Here is a 12,733-nt window from a genome sequence, read left to right as displayed (position 1 = left end):
CACCCTGCAGGTGAAGTTATATCAGGCTACTGTTAGAACTATTTTGTAGTTATTGATAGGACAAAAGAATCAGCCCCTTCTTATTTGGCCCCTCTGACTTTTGGCCAAAATTCATTCTGACATATGCATCCATTATCTTAAAGCACAAATATGTACTAGAGAATTCAGCTGCCTGGTGTGAATGAGTACAACACTCAACAAGAGGAGATCCATAAAGATGTAACAGATTATTAGTTCCATGCTCTTATTTAATTTACTACCAGCAGTGGTAGTAACTATTTGTGAACCATTTGCTCTCTACAGAGAAGAAAAGAACTTCCATTGCTAAATAGTCCCTAGGAAAAAAGTCACTTCTCTGGGACCGAGTCCTACTTCTACCCTCACTGTGCTGGGAAATGTTGTAAAATCATTTAAAAAAATCAGTTTTAAATACAAGGAAAATCTATTTGCTTTGAAAACATTAATAGTTTATTTCACAGTAATTGAAATGTTTATATAAACTGCACCTGATATCCTGCATGAATGTCATGCTATTGTTTGAAAGGCTTTAAAGATGTATCACGACATTTGTTATTTTAAAGGTACAAGTAGCATCTCAATTAGCCTAATGATGGTTTCCTAGGAGAATTGAAGATCCACTTAAAAACACTGCAGAGATCAGAAAAGCAAATGTGTGCATGCAGGCATGCTGATGTCTGTCTCCATCAGATGGTCAGAATAGGGCTGTTACTCACCTGTGGACCTTCCTCTTCTTAATTTAGCCTTCACATTTCACTCCAGTTTCTGTATTTACCTTTATTTCTCAGTGGCAGCTGGACTATGCCTAAAGCAAAATTCAAGACCCATCCTAGTTCACACTGCCTACAGAAAATCCTCAGGGATTTTTCAGAATAGCTGCACCACAGCTGCACAAACTGATAATTTTTGCATCAGATACCATTACTGATGCCATTTTATTTGCCCAGCCTTCAGGTGAGATGTGGAAGAGCACAGTGTTATCAAAACACCAGCAGCTAATTCCAGCAGCACAGCTGTCACATGGGATAATGGAAAGAGGTGGCTCAGCTGAGTGTGTTCCCTCAGCCAAGGAAGCAGCCACAGGGTGAAAGGGCTCCCAGGAAGAACACCCAGCTCTTCCCAGAACTACACCAGCTCCTCCCTGGGAAGGCTGAGAGACATTTAAAATCATTCTCTCACCGGTGCTGGGTTTGAAGCTACAGAACAAGACATGAAGAGCCAAAGAGAAACCTGTAGGTTCTGCTCCTTCCAAGATCCAGCTGAGGGCTCATCTCTCATGAGAGGCCATCCTGTTCCTTTAGGGAGCGTTGCTTTCTGCAGTTCGTAAGAAAAGTTTATGGAATCGATTGGAGGGGGGAGGAGGCACTTAAAAAGCATCAGCAACTGCAAAATCAAGTGTTGAATGAACTGAAGAAAAGCTCCAAGGCAGCCTTGGTGCCAGGTGGCATTAGCTTTCAGTGAGATGTGGGCACAAAAATAAGATACATGCTGTTCTCATCAATGAAGCACAGGGAGTTTGTGTTTAGTAAAAATTGCAAATTTGTTTGAACAGCCCAGGAGATTTTAATCAAAGACTGATTTGTAGCAATCTGCCATTCCCCCACCTGTCTGACATAGCTGGCTTTGAAGCTGGAGAGTGACTTGGAGTCTCTGAAGTTACTTTCTATTTTAGGACAAAACACCATCAGCTGTTGCTGGGATAACACAGCCCAGGTAAATCCACCCACGTGGGGAGAGCTGGGTAAAGGGACCCTCCACTCCAGGCACACACTCCTTCAAGTGCACAGACACAGGGACATTCTGGAGCCTGTCTGCTCCAGGATGAACTTCATTTAAGCTCTTTCTGAATCTGAAGACCTTCTTAAACAAGACAGTGAGATTTTAAGGTCTTTCATGTATTCAGAAGTCATGATGCTTAGGATGCTCAGGTTTTATTAAATGAAGCAATGTTTGTTTATTTTACTCTGTATTTCCAACTTCTCAGTAGCTATAAAGGCTAGAAACTTAGTTTAAAAGGTAGACTAAAACTACCACCATATGAATTCAAGAGGTTATTTGGGAAACCTCAAATATACAAAATATAATGACACCAGAGTACATTGATACCTTCTCGATCTTGAAGTAGAAAATACAGAATTGAGTCATCAATTGAACAGCTTCTACCCATGTTTGAAATCAGAAACTGGCCCATCAGCTTTCTGTGTTACACCTCATGTGCTGAAAAGCTTCCCCAGAACAGAGCCCAACACAACCAGCTCATTGCACCCATGGCCAAAGGAAATCATTTAGAACAAGAGCTGCCATTTGTGCTCATGAGGCATCTTGGACAACACAATCCTGATCCACTGCTACGGGTTCCAGACATTACTGTGACAGAAGGAAGAGTTAGTTTTAAAAACCTGGGAAAAGTCAAGAGTGCAGACAATACCCCTTCTATTTTAATAGAAAAAGAGCTTACATTTATTCATGAAGACTGCACACATACAACAGTCCAGATTTAACTATCAAACAGAAAGCAGCACTAGCAAGACTGGGGGCAACAAAAAATTAGTTTGAAAGCTCAGTATGGTTTTAGGACCTGATTTTAATTTGCATTAAATGCTTCACTGCAGCACCAGAGAGCAGATTTCATAAGGATGAGAATTTTGTTCTTACTGTTTTCTTTCTCATTCTTCTCATGTTCATTTTTTGCAGCACCCTGAGATTTGAAAAAACTGTGCTCAATCACAAAACTTCCAGTTTGCAGAGCAGCTTTCCCACCCCCCTTCAGTGAAGATTTATAAAAGTTGTGTTTTCCTTCAGCTTTTTCCTGTGCAGACTACAATCAGATGAGAGCCTAGCCTCCTCACCAAAATGTGATGAGTAGGAATGGAATAAATGGGTCAGGTTTCAAGAGATGTCTAGCTTGGAGTGATATTTGAAGCTCAGGAATGTAAACTGGCAGACAAGCTGTCATGGGAAAAACACAGGAAGATCTCAGCATATTAAGTGAAAGTCTCACCACAACTCTTTCTGCAGTCTTCCCTTGCCTCACCTGCAGCTAAGGAAACATGGTGAATTATAATAACCTCAGCAGTTTCAGGAGTGTAATTAAACTTCTAAATTAGGTGACAAACTCCGAGTAAAAAGATTTCACTAAATCCTACAGAGCATTGTGCAAGTGTGTGACTTAAGCAAATTTCAAGGCCTTACAGTATTGAGCTGAGTCTGTAAAAATTCCTGTACACATGACTTTCATGCAGAATCAGATGAAAACTTTACTTCTCCGCTTCACTTTACTTTCAGCCTGGGTCCACTAGAAGCTACAGATGATAGTAAAATTTGATGGGGGGGGAAAAAAAAAGTAATGCAAAAGGAATGAATTTACATAACACAGAAACTGAAGGCAACATTTGCAGGAGCTCCTCTGAAGCCCAAATCCCAAACGTCACAGAGCAACAGTCAACACGTGCCCAGAAACACAAAACATTAATGACACTGTGACAAAGCTCATAGATTTCAGCTCAGGAACAGCACTCCTGCTGCTTATGTTTATATTTGACTTTCAAAAAGTAAGAGCACGCACCACAGATGTTGGGATTTCTGCTGCTCTGATTTGCCTTGGAAAGGCATGATACAAACTGATAAATGAATTCCCCCAGAGTGACTGTCCCACAGAGACGGTTTCATCTTTCAAGACCTATCACACTTCACGGTCCTGCACTGCCTGAGTAACAATGTGATGTGTCTGGACACAAATCACTGTCCTCCTGCTGAACATGCAAAGAAATAAAAACCAGACTTCGCCTTTCTTTTTCTTTGGTATATACTTTTCTCAGTGAAAATTATAAGACAGTGTCTGAAGTCAAAGGACTGACAAAGAAGCTCTTTGCCAGCATCCCAATCACCCAGGATGCAGGTGCTTCCTCTGTCTCTGTTCAAACAGGGTGGGCTGTTTTCATTTAGTAATGCCAGCATAGACCTATTTCCCTGCAACACTCTCACGTGCCTCATCAGATGCTCTACTTAGAAAACTGCCTTCTGATGTTTAATATTGATGTCTCTGCAGACTGCTTTCCTTGCACCAATTAGAAGAGGAACAACAAAGCAACTCTCAAATTGCAGTCTAAGGACTTTCAAAGTACAGGGGAAGGCAGTCCTGTGAAATGAGCTCGTGTGAACTGAGTCCTGGAATATCAGAAAAGAGCAGATCCAAAGGAGAGTGCAGGCACATATGAACCATGGAGAGGAATACAGGAATTCCCAGCATGGTCCCATGCTGGAATGCCAGGGCAAGCAGAGTTGGAGGGGTGTGCAAACAGCGTGGTCTCAGCATTACAGTCTCCAGGATTTCTAGCTGCAGAGTTGCACAAAAAAAGATCTCAACCATCCCTGAAAACTGAATGTCAACTTGCCTTAGATTTGTTACTCTTGAATATTTAACTTGTGATTTATCTCTTACTCTTGGTTATCATCTTCTTGACAGCAGTGGACAACTCCCTGCTCTTCTAAAAAACAACCGTGATTCAGTTGAATAAATTCACTTTCAGCTTCTATAGTTACAGAGGAGAGGACAAACTTCGAGTCCAGCTAATCTTCCAAACTAAAAATATTAACATAATTTCAATATATCATATTCTTTCTTCAGTCCCCAATACCCTTGTAAGCAATCACTTATTCCCTGTACGATTACTCCAAGCAACTCTACTTGGATGTGAAGCCAAACCTCTAATCTCTACTCTCCTTCCAAGCCTCCCTTTGAAAGGTCATCAGCCTAAAATTTATTATATGGCTTCCTCCCAGCCTCTTCTGAAAGCTTAATCTCTTCACTGAGGAACTTGCCTTTTTTCCCCACTCACAGTTTTACTGTTTTCAATGAGGAGGAGAGAATCACTTGATTCATGCCCACAGAAAAGTCACCCAGGAGGCTTCATAATGTCCATTACAGGGATAAGCAACCAAGGTGGAAGGTGGGGATGTAACTGCAGTTCCTGACTTTGCAAGAAAATCCAACAAAGACACCACATTTTCAAAAAGCAGTGTACAGTCAAACTGACTATGTTCTCTGGCCCAGTTTCTAAAGGCCACAACCAGCCTTCAGGAGCACTAGTAATTATACCAATGATTTATTTTATACAGTGGGAACAGGATTAAAGGCATTCAACCAAACTACAAAAACAACTGGCACAGAGAAAGTTTTTAAATTCTGATTTTTTTTTTTTACACCAACCACTGCTTTAAAGAATCACCAGTCTTCACCATCTGATACCACACAGTACATTCAAATTCTGTTACTTTAAGTATTATCTTCCAAGGAAAAAGAGACTGGTTTCAGAGAACATTTTTAGATCAGCATCAGGAGAAGCACATAAGAGTCAGGAAGATGCCACTTACACTCTCATCTATGATATTTTTCCAGGCATGACCTTCATTAAAAAATTTTCTAGCCAGTCAAGTGATTAAAGTGATGAAAGGTCATTTAGCACTTTGTACTCCTTAAAGGCACTCAGTCACACTTGGGGCTGCAGAGAGAATTTGTCTTCTCAGAGTGTTTAGCACCACAGAGATGGCACCCAAATTGTCATGATCAAAGAGTTGTTCACTTCTCTCACAGCAGTGACAGTCTATGACTAAAAGCAGAGTGAGCTGCTGTGCTTACCTGGTACTAAAACAAGGAACTACCAACACTGAGGACTGGGACAGTGAGTGCCTGGTTTACCTGTTATTGATTATCAGCCTGTACAGTAACACCCAACTGTCCCCTCTGAAACCAGGTTCCTTCTGCCTTAGATTTTATAAAACACATGAGACAGAGTTCCTGTCCTGAATACCTGAATTGTTATTACTTTTTATTTTTTAATTCTTGTATCACAGATTACTTTAAGGCTGATATAAGCTATTTAAAAAAAAACCTGTCAGCATGGTCTATATACAAGGCATAAATTTAATCACTTTAAACTTGGTTTTGCTGTCATCATTCTAATGGGATGGTTTGTAAGATTGGGGAAGCTGATGGTTATATAACCTTTTCTTCTTCCACACAAATTGTTCTATTCCATGGAAAAATTAATAAACAGATTACTAAAAAAAAAAATCTAAATCCGTGCTCGAGTACAAACAGTTTCTGAACAAGCAGCAGGGACATCTGGGCACAGCCCGATACAGAACTGCCATCTTTTGGAAGGTTCCTAAAAGCTGCACTTCACCTACTGTGTCAGATGCAGATGATGTTTATGGATTTATCCACAGATAATGGAATTGATCACTAGAAAACTCAAAGTTCTGTAATGTTTTCATTTGGAAAGTCGTTCATAAAAAAATTCTCCCATGTGTATCTGTCCTTTCTTTCTGCTTCAAATTCTGAGTTTCTGGTACAACTAGACTTTGAAATTGAGTCTTGACAATAAGACTGTTCACAAAGACAGTTCTATTCACCTGCTTTTTAGCTCCTGGTCACCAACCAACAGAGTGTGAGGGGATCCAGCCTGCTGGGTATGGAATAGACTTTGAGTGAGCATTACCTTCCTCTTTCTACTGTCAGTGTAAATGAATAAAATACCCTACCTATCACTGCTCAGAAAAAAAAGTTAAATAAGGAATTCAAAGCTAATAAAAATTCCTCAGCTGGCAACACAGTTGCAATTTGGAATTTGTTGGAGGGGTAAAATGTACACGACATTCAAAGGATCCCTAAAATATTTGTCCATAATTAATAATGCTGTGAAAAAGAATAAACACTCAGCATGATACAAACCAATGAGTATCATGTTCACTGTCAATGTGTTGAGAGGAGGCTTTGGGTTTAAAAAAGAAGATCTTAGTGGATTGTCTTCTCACACATAGCAAAGCACGTAGAAGAACTTTGGAATTATCCAGATTATTAACTGGCTTGAATCCTGGAGAGTATGTAATTTCCATTGCTGCATTTCAAGGCAATTTCCATTAGCATGGATTTTACCTTACTGTGTTTTGGAAGATGATAATAAAAAAAAATGCAGAATTTTTAAAAGAAAAAAAAACACCAGAAAACTTGAAAGGAAAACATAGAAAGGAAGGAAAGAACTCTTTCAATGTAGGGTATTTTCACGTTTTCAGATATTCCCATTGCTTTGTATTTGTTGGCTGATCTGAGCTGCAACATTAAAATCTTTGGCCTAAGAGAGAAGTGCAAGAGAAATGTCACCTTTGTGATTATTGCCTCTGCCCTGCAGACCACACCTCCCAGGCAGGAAGGATCTCATCCCCATGAAGTTCTGTCTCCACAGCCAGTGACAAAGAAGCCACATCACTCTTGCAAATTAAATTTGGCTGGAATAGTAGCAGAGAGGAACAGAGTGCCAGGCAGCTTTTTGTTTGGCTGAATTAAAGGACGTTCTATCGTTCCAGTGGAACCCATATGTCACTCATACCAAGGGATATCAGTAACACGTTTCCTTCTGAAGAAAGAACACACTGAACTGATTAATCAAACCTTAAAATGAGGAGGAAAATTATCACGGCCATTTGTTAAAATACGAAAGGGCATTAAGAAAACAAACAGTTCTAGTGATACTTGCTATGGTCAATGCAATGATTTTTCAGTGTCCCAGACTTACAGAAAACTGGGATTTTTATTCTGGGACTCGAGTGCTTCTGAAGGCAGTTTTTTAGTGCTCCTCTCCAATTCTCTAAAAATTTATTCTGTTTCTACCCACATGAACCAGGGATCAGACTATTCAAAGAAATTTGTTTGATTCTGCACTGGCTCAAGTCTTTTTTTTTTTTAACTGTGTGAAGGCATTTTGAAACCCTCCTATTTATGTACTTACTTTACATGAGAGATAGTAAAAGTAGTGTTACACCCACCTAACTACCACCAGAAGCTATGAATTTATTTGAAGCTGGCAGCCTAAGCTGCTGTCAAATGAAATAGGCACCTCCAAAGGTTGCTGAATCCTGGGATGGCTGATAGCCCAGGGCAAGTGGAATTTACTGATAGCTCACTTCATCTACATACTTCATTTTTAGGCACATAAATTGAGGCAATGTAAGCTCTACAAAACAACAGGAAATGGAGAAGTTGTCTCAATGAGTAAGTTTACTTAATGTGTCTCTAATTTCACAGGTCTGTGACATCAAGATTGGAGTATTACAGAGATGGAAGAAGATGGAAGAAAGCAGACAAGACACCTGTAGATCCATGAGGTTCTATCTCCTCCCACATTTATCTACCAGGAAGTGCAGGTGGAGCATCAACTCTGAACTGATTTTCCTGAAGTGAAAACACACCATGTAATAACACTGGCAAGGCAAAGTTCACAGACAGAGGTACCATCTCTCATTAGACTAATCAGCAAATCCCAGTGTTTTGTGTGGAATCAGAGATGGAGACACAGAGAAGTGAAGGTACTTCTGATGTCCAGCTCTGTGACTACACCTTTTCCTCCAGCAAAAGCAGCTCTAGAGCATTTGCAATAGTTTTCCTGCCCTTTTCACTGTCATTTTAAACTTTTTCAATATGTCAGACAGAATATTTGTGCTAATTTCACTAACAATGGAATATGTTCCTCTTGAAATCTTCTTTCTCAGCAGCAGTAAAGCTGAAGCAAAGCCAAAAGCACGGTGCTGTTAAAGCCTGGACTGGACAGTTCACAGCCCAGGGCAGATTAATTGCATTTTATCCCAACATTTTTGTGGACAAGGAGAATGAGGGGCCCTTCCACATGCAAGAAGGTGCTTGTCTGTAGTGTCAGTGCAACCAGCTGGGCAGCTCATGGGAGGACTGACCTGGCCCTTGGAAAATAGGGAAATTGTCCCCCTCAGGAGAGGGACTTTCTCACAGGGATCCCTGCAGAATTGAGTCCATTCCTGTGCACTGCTGAGACATTTCAGAGACTCACAGGATGGGTCAGGCTGGGAGGGACCACAGTGGGTCATTCCAGAGGACACTGCAAATAACCACTGCATTTAACCAAGAGATTCCTACCCAAGAAGGCAGTTCATTGGTTTCAGCAGAAAATCCAAGTGAGTGCTAAGGATTCCACTCTAAAAGGAATTCAAATTAAGGCTCTCATTCCAAACAGTTAAAACAGTTAAGCATCTGCATTACCTGTTTTAATGAACAGCACAAGTGGCTAAACGAGATTGCTAAATCTAAGGTTATACATGAGTAGGACCTTTGAAAGAACTAATTAAAAAAAAAAAGTAAAATTATCAAATTGAAAATGCAACAGTCATTTCAATTATAAAAGGCAAAACACTGGTGGCTATTGGTCTCCTTACTTAAACGGTGTTTATTTAGAACCATTAATTAATTAACAGAACCCTGAGATCACAGATAACATTGTCTAGGCAGAATTTCTGTTTCCACACCATGCACACATGAAATTCGAAGTGAAAGCCTTAAAAGCCTAATGCAGTGAAGACAGAAAATATTAAACTTTTCAAATCCTCATTTCTCTGGCCTTTTGCTCACCCCAGTCTCCTAGCACTTTTTTTTCCTTAAGAGACATTATGTGTTAGGAGAGCAAAGCAGCCTGGGGAGGTGATATTTTACCATTGTCTGTGCCATTAATGCAGTTAAAAAATCCTCAGACTGGAAAAATCAGACAGATGCATCTTCCAGGTTCACATGTGCCAACTCCATCTGTTAAATCATTAAAACACAGGCTTGGCAGATTCTGGAGAAAAACACATTTGTTTTCACTATAAAGAGGAAGAGTAAACTTTCTTTCTGTTCTTACAATTTCCCCCTCCCCCATAATGACTTTAATGTGCAAGTCTGCATGAGTGGGCACTATTTAACATGCTACTGAAAGAGGTTTTCATTGAATTGGGATGTGTATGTGTCAAATTATACGTCATAATCTGGGTTAGTCAAAGAACTATTAAACCAAAGTCTATAGCTACATTAAGATGCTTAATCAGTTGCCTTTTCATTGCATATATCATGTTACAGCACCTATTTAAACACTGATTTTCCTTACAGGAATGAACCTGCTCAGGATAATTTTAAAGGTGCAGTTTAAATAAGGAGCAGCAAATCAAAGAAGTTACCAAACCTTGAATGAAGTAATTGATAACAATAAACCTTTTTCCAAATCTATAACAAAAAAAATACTTTCTACTTTCAGGATAAACAAAGGCAACAAAACTCTAACCTAAATTTAATACCAGCATCCTATATTTTCTCAATGTCAAAACTACTGATAGTGGGAAAATAGATTTATCTGGTCTTTTTTCTACTACAGTCACTGCACAGCCATTCTGCACTATGGCAACGTTACCTACAGTGTACACATCTAAATACTGAGCATTTGGAATGCACCTAAGTATAAAATAGGATGAACCCAGCCATAAGTATGACAATGTGAATAATTTAAATCCCAAGACCTCCTAGAGCTACTATTAAAACAACAGATTGCTGCTGAATGCATTTCTTTCTCTTTGTATTCCACACAGGAATGGAATTTCATTCTCCAGGCTTGTTACTTCAAGTAAGATATATCCTATTTAAACCCAGCAATTGTGTTGGGAAGTTTTGTCTTTTTTGTGCTTGCTTGCAGTTTTGCAACTATTTTATATCACCATATTAACAGTGGCTCTCTCTGTAGCACCCTTAACAGCAAAGTGGAGAAATGAAAAGCTATCTGGCATCAAGACATCTGCTTCTACAAAATAAATGTGTTGTCATAAAGGATATTCCACTGCACTATCCTGAAGTTTCCCCACGCCATGCCCCCTGTCATCCTGTGCATCAGGGCTCACAAAACAGAGTTTCTTTAGCCCTGAAACCGAGATCTCACTTTCTGTGTTACACAACTGCAACCTTCAGTTCACAGAATCATAGAATCAGTTGGGTTGGAAGGGACCTCTGAGATCATAAAGTCCAACCCTTGATCCACCCCCACTGCAGTTGCTGGACCATGGCACTGAGTTCTGTCAACAGTACCCACAGAGAAGCTGCAGGAGTTGCACTTCTTTCCCAAGAAGAGGTTGAAACACTTCTTTGACTGGAACTGGCAATTCTCCTGCTTTTTGGTCATGTAACCCCATCTTTCACCTTCCTCTCCACCAAAGAGCTTCAGAAAAACCTGATGGGACCTACCCCAACCAGCTCTCTTTGCACAGAACCGATAGTGCACTGTGCACTCTGCTATCAACAACTATAAGTATTATTCTTTTATTTATGGACCCACAGAAGAGTTCTTAGAACCTGGGAAAACTGCAGAACCACTGCTTTGAGTCATCCAACACTTCCCTAAAGGTGCTCTTTCACATTACTTAGACATGGCCAGGCCCTGCCCCAGTGACCCCTCACAGCTTCTCCACCCAAGATCAACTTTGGTTGAGATTCAGTGGAACAGAAAGAGCTCCTCCAGTATTTCTCAACATAATATTTACAACCTTACCCCTTTTACTGTATCAGCATCATTTCACTGCCTGAGCTGTGCTCAGACAGGCAGAGCACAATGTGAGAGCACCAAATAAAGCAAATACAGGCATATCACAGAACACACAACAGGGAGAGATTAAAGCATTTTTCAACAAAAACTGTCACTGCAAGTCTGGACTTTCTTTCTAGCAAGTTTTCTGATTTATGTGCTCAGAGAATGCACGGGGAAACGTATCCAAAAGAGACAATCATTTCATCACATTGCAGCTACAAATAGAGAAATCTGAACTTATAGCAAATACCCTCAATTTGAATACAATTAGATGCTGATATTCCATCAGCACCTGCAATCACCCTCAAGGGAAGCAAAATTGCGTGAGACTAACAGAACATTGACTTGGTTTTAAATTTACAGGAGGTTCAAAAAAGTTTCACATGCATTTTACCTCGGAAACAATGTGCTACTTATTCTTCCTAGCAATGATTTCTCACATAGCATTCTGGGATCAAAATGTAATTTCAACAATAACATATTTTCTGACATTCTTCAAGGAAAAATTACTGGTTTCTTCCCTCTAAAAGGATTTAGATGGAATAACATCTGTGTTGAGATTATTGTGAATATGTTAAACTGACAGCAAGTCTCTAAGGGGCACTGCTCATTAATGTTCTGTGCATAAAATTAAAACTTGAAATATATTTTTCGATCCTTTTTGAATCATTTAAGCAATTCTCATGCAAAGAAACTATTGTGCTGCAATAATATATTTGCAGAGTAGGATATGAAAGCTATTAAAATGTCCTAGACCCCCTGCCTTTCAGGCAAAAGGAAAAAAGGAGACGCTTTCTGATTTGAAGCATGCACTGTATCGAAACAAAAAATACTTTCAAAGACCATGAAGAGTTTTATTTCAGTGTATACAATGCAACAAAAATTTAAAATTGTGGCCTTTTCCTTCATCTTTAATTCATATTGTGCCTAGGTACTTCAGCACAGAGCAGCAGGAGAATTCTGTTAAGTGTTGCACACTGGCATTTACAAGATATTTTTACCCTGAGCAGCCTACAAGTGGGGCCATATTCTTGGAAACTGCAGTAGGGCAGCAATTCTGCCAGCTCTGCAACCAGGGCTGGGGAGTTGTGCTCAGAGACAGCACCAGTTACTAAAGGATTTTAATACAAACACATGCTCCAGTTTGAAGGTGACAAAGGTCTCCATGTCAGTAGAAGAAATAATTTCGTTTGGAGGGCATGTATAGTTATTCCACCAGTTTACAATAGAAATGTGAGTGTATCCATCAGGTTTAGTGTAAAGCTCAAACCCAAACAAGGTCCAGAGAAATGTGCATAAAGCTGTAGCTG

The 12,733-nt window shown here is 39.8% G+C and overlaps 1 long non-coding RNA gene across 2 annotated transcripts in view; it reads right to left on the bottom strand.

The window, feature by feature from the left end:
• Positions 1 to 12,733, bottom strand: part of LOC113974284 — a 228,675-nt gene that overhangs the window by 211,729 nt on the left and 4,213 nt on the right. The window contains exon 3 of one of the 2 annotated variants that reach the window (XR_003536514.1): positions 9,227 to 9,656. The exons of the other annotated variant lie outside the window; for it this stretch is intronic. This is a non-coding gene — a long non-coding RNA (uncharacterized LOC113974284). Of the gene's footprint in view, positions 1 to 9,226; positions 9,657 to 12,733 lie in introns of those variants that run through there. 2 annotated transcript variants of the gene reach the window in all.

The sequence above is a fragment of the Neopelma chrysocephalum genome, unplaced genomic scaffold (genome assembly GCF_003984885.1).
Source record: "Neopelma chrysocephalum unplaced genomic scaffold, ASM398488v2 Primary Assembly neopelma1_119, whole genome shotgun sequence".
In the NCBI taxonomy this organism is placed as follows: domain Eukaryota; kingdom Metazoa; phylum Chordata; class Aves; order Passeriformes; family Pipridae; genus Neopelma; species Neopelma chrysocephalum.
This window is presented reverse-complemented; position numbering and strand designations above follow the sequence as displayed.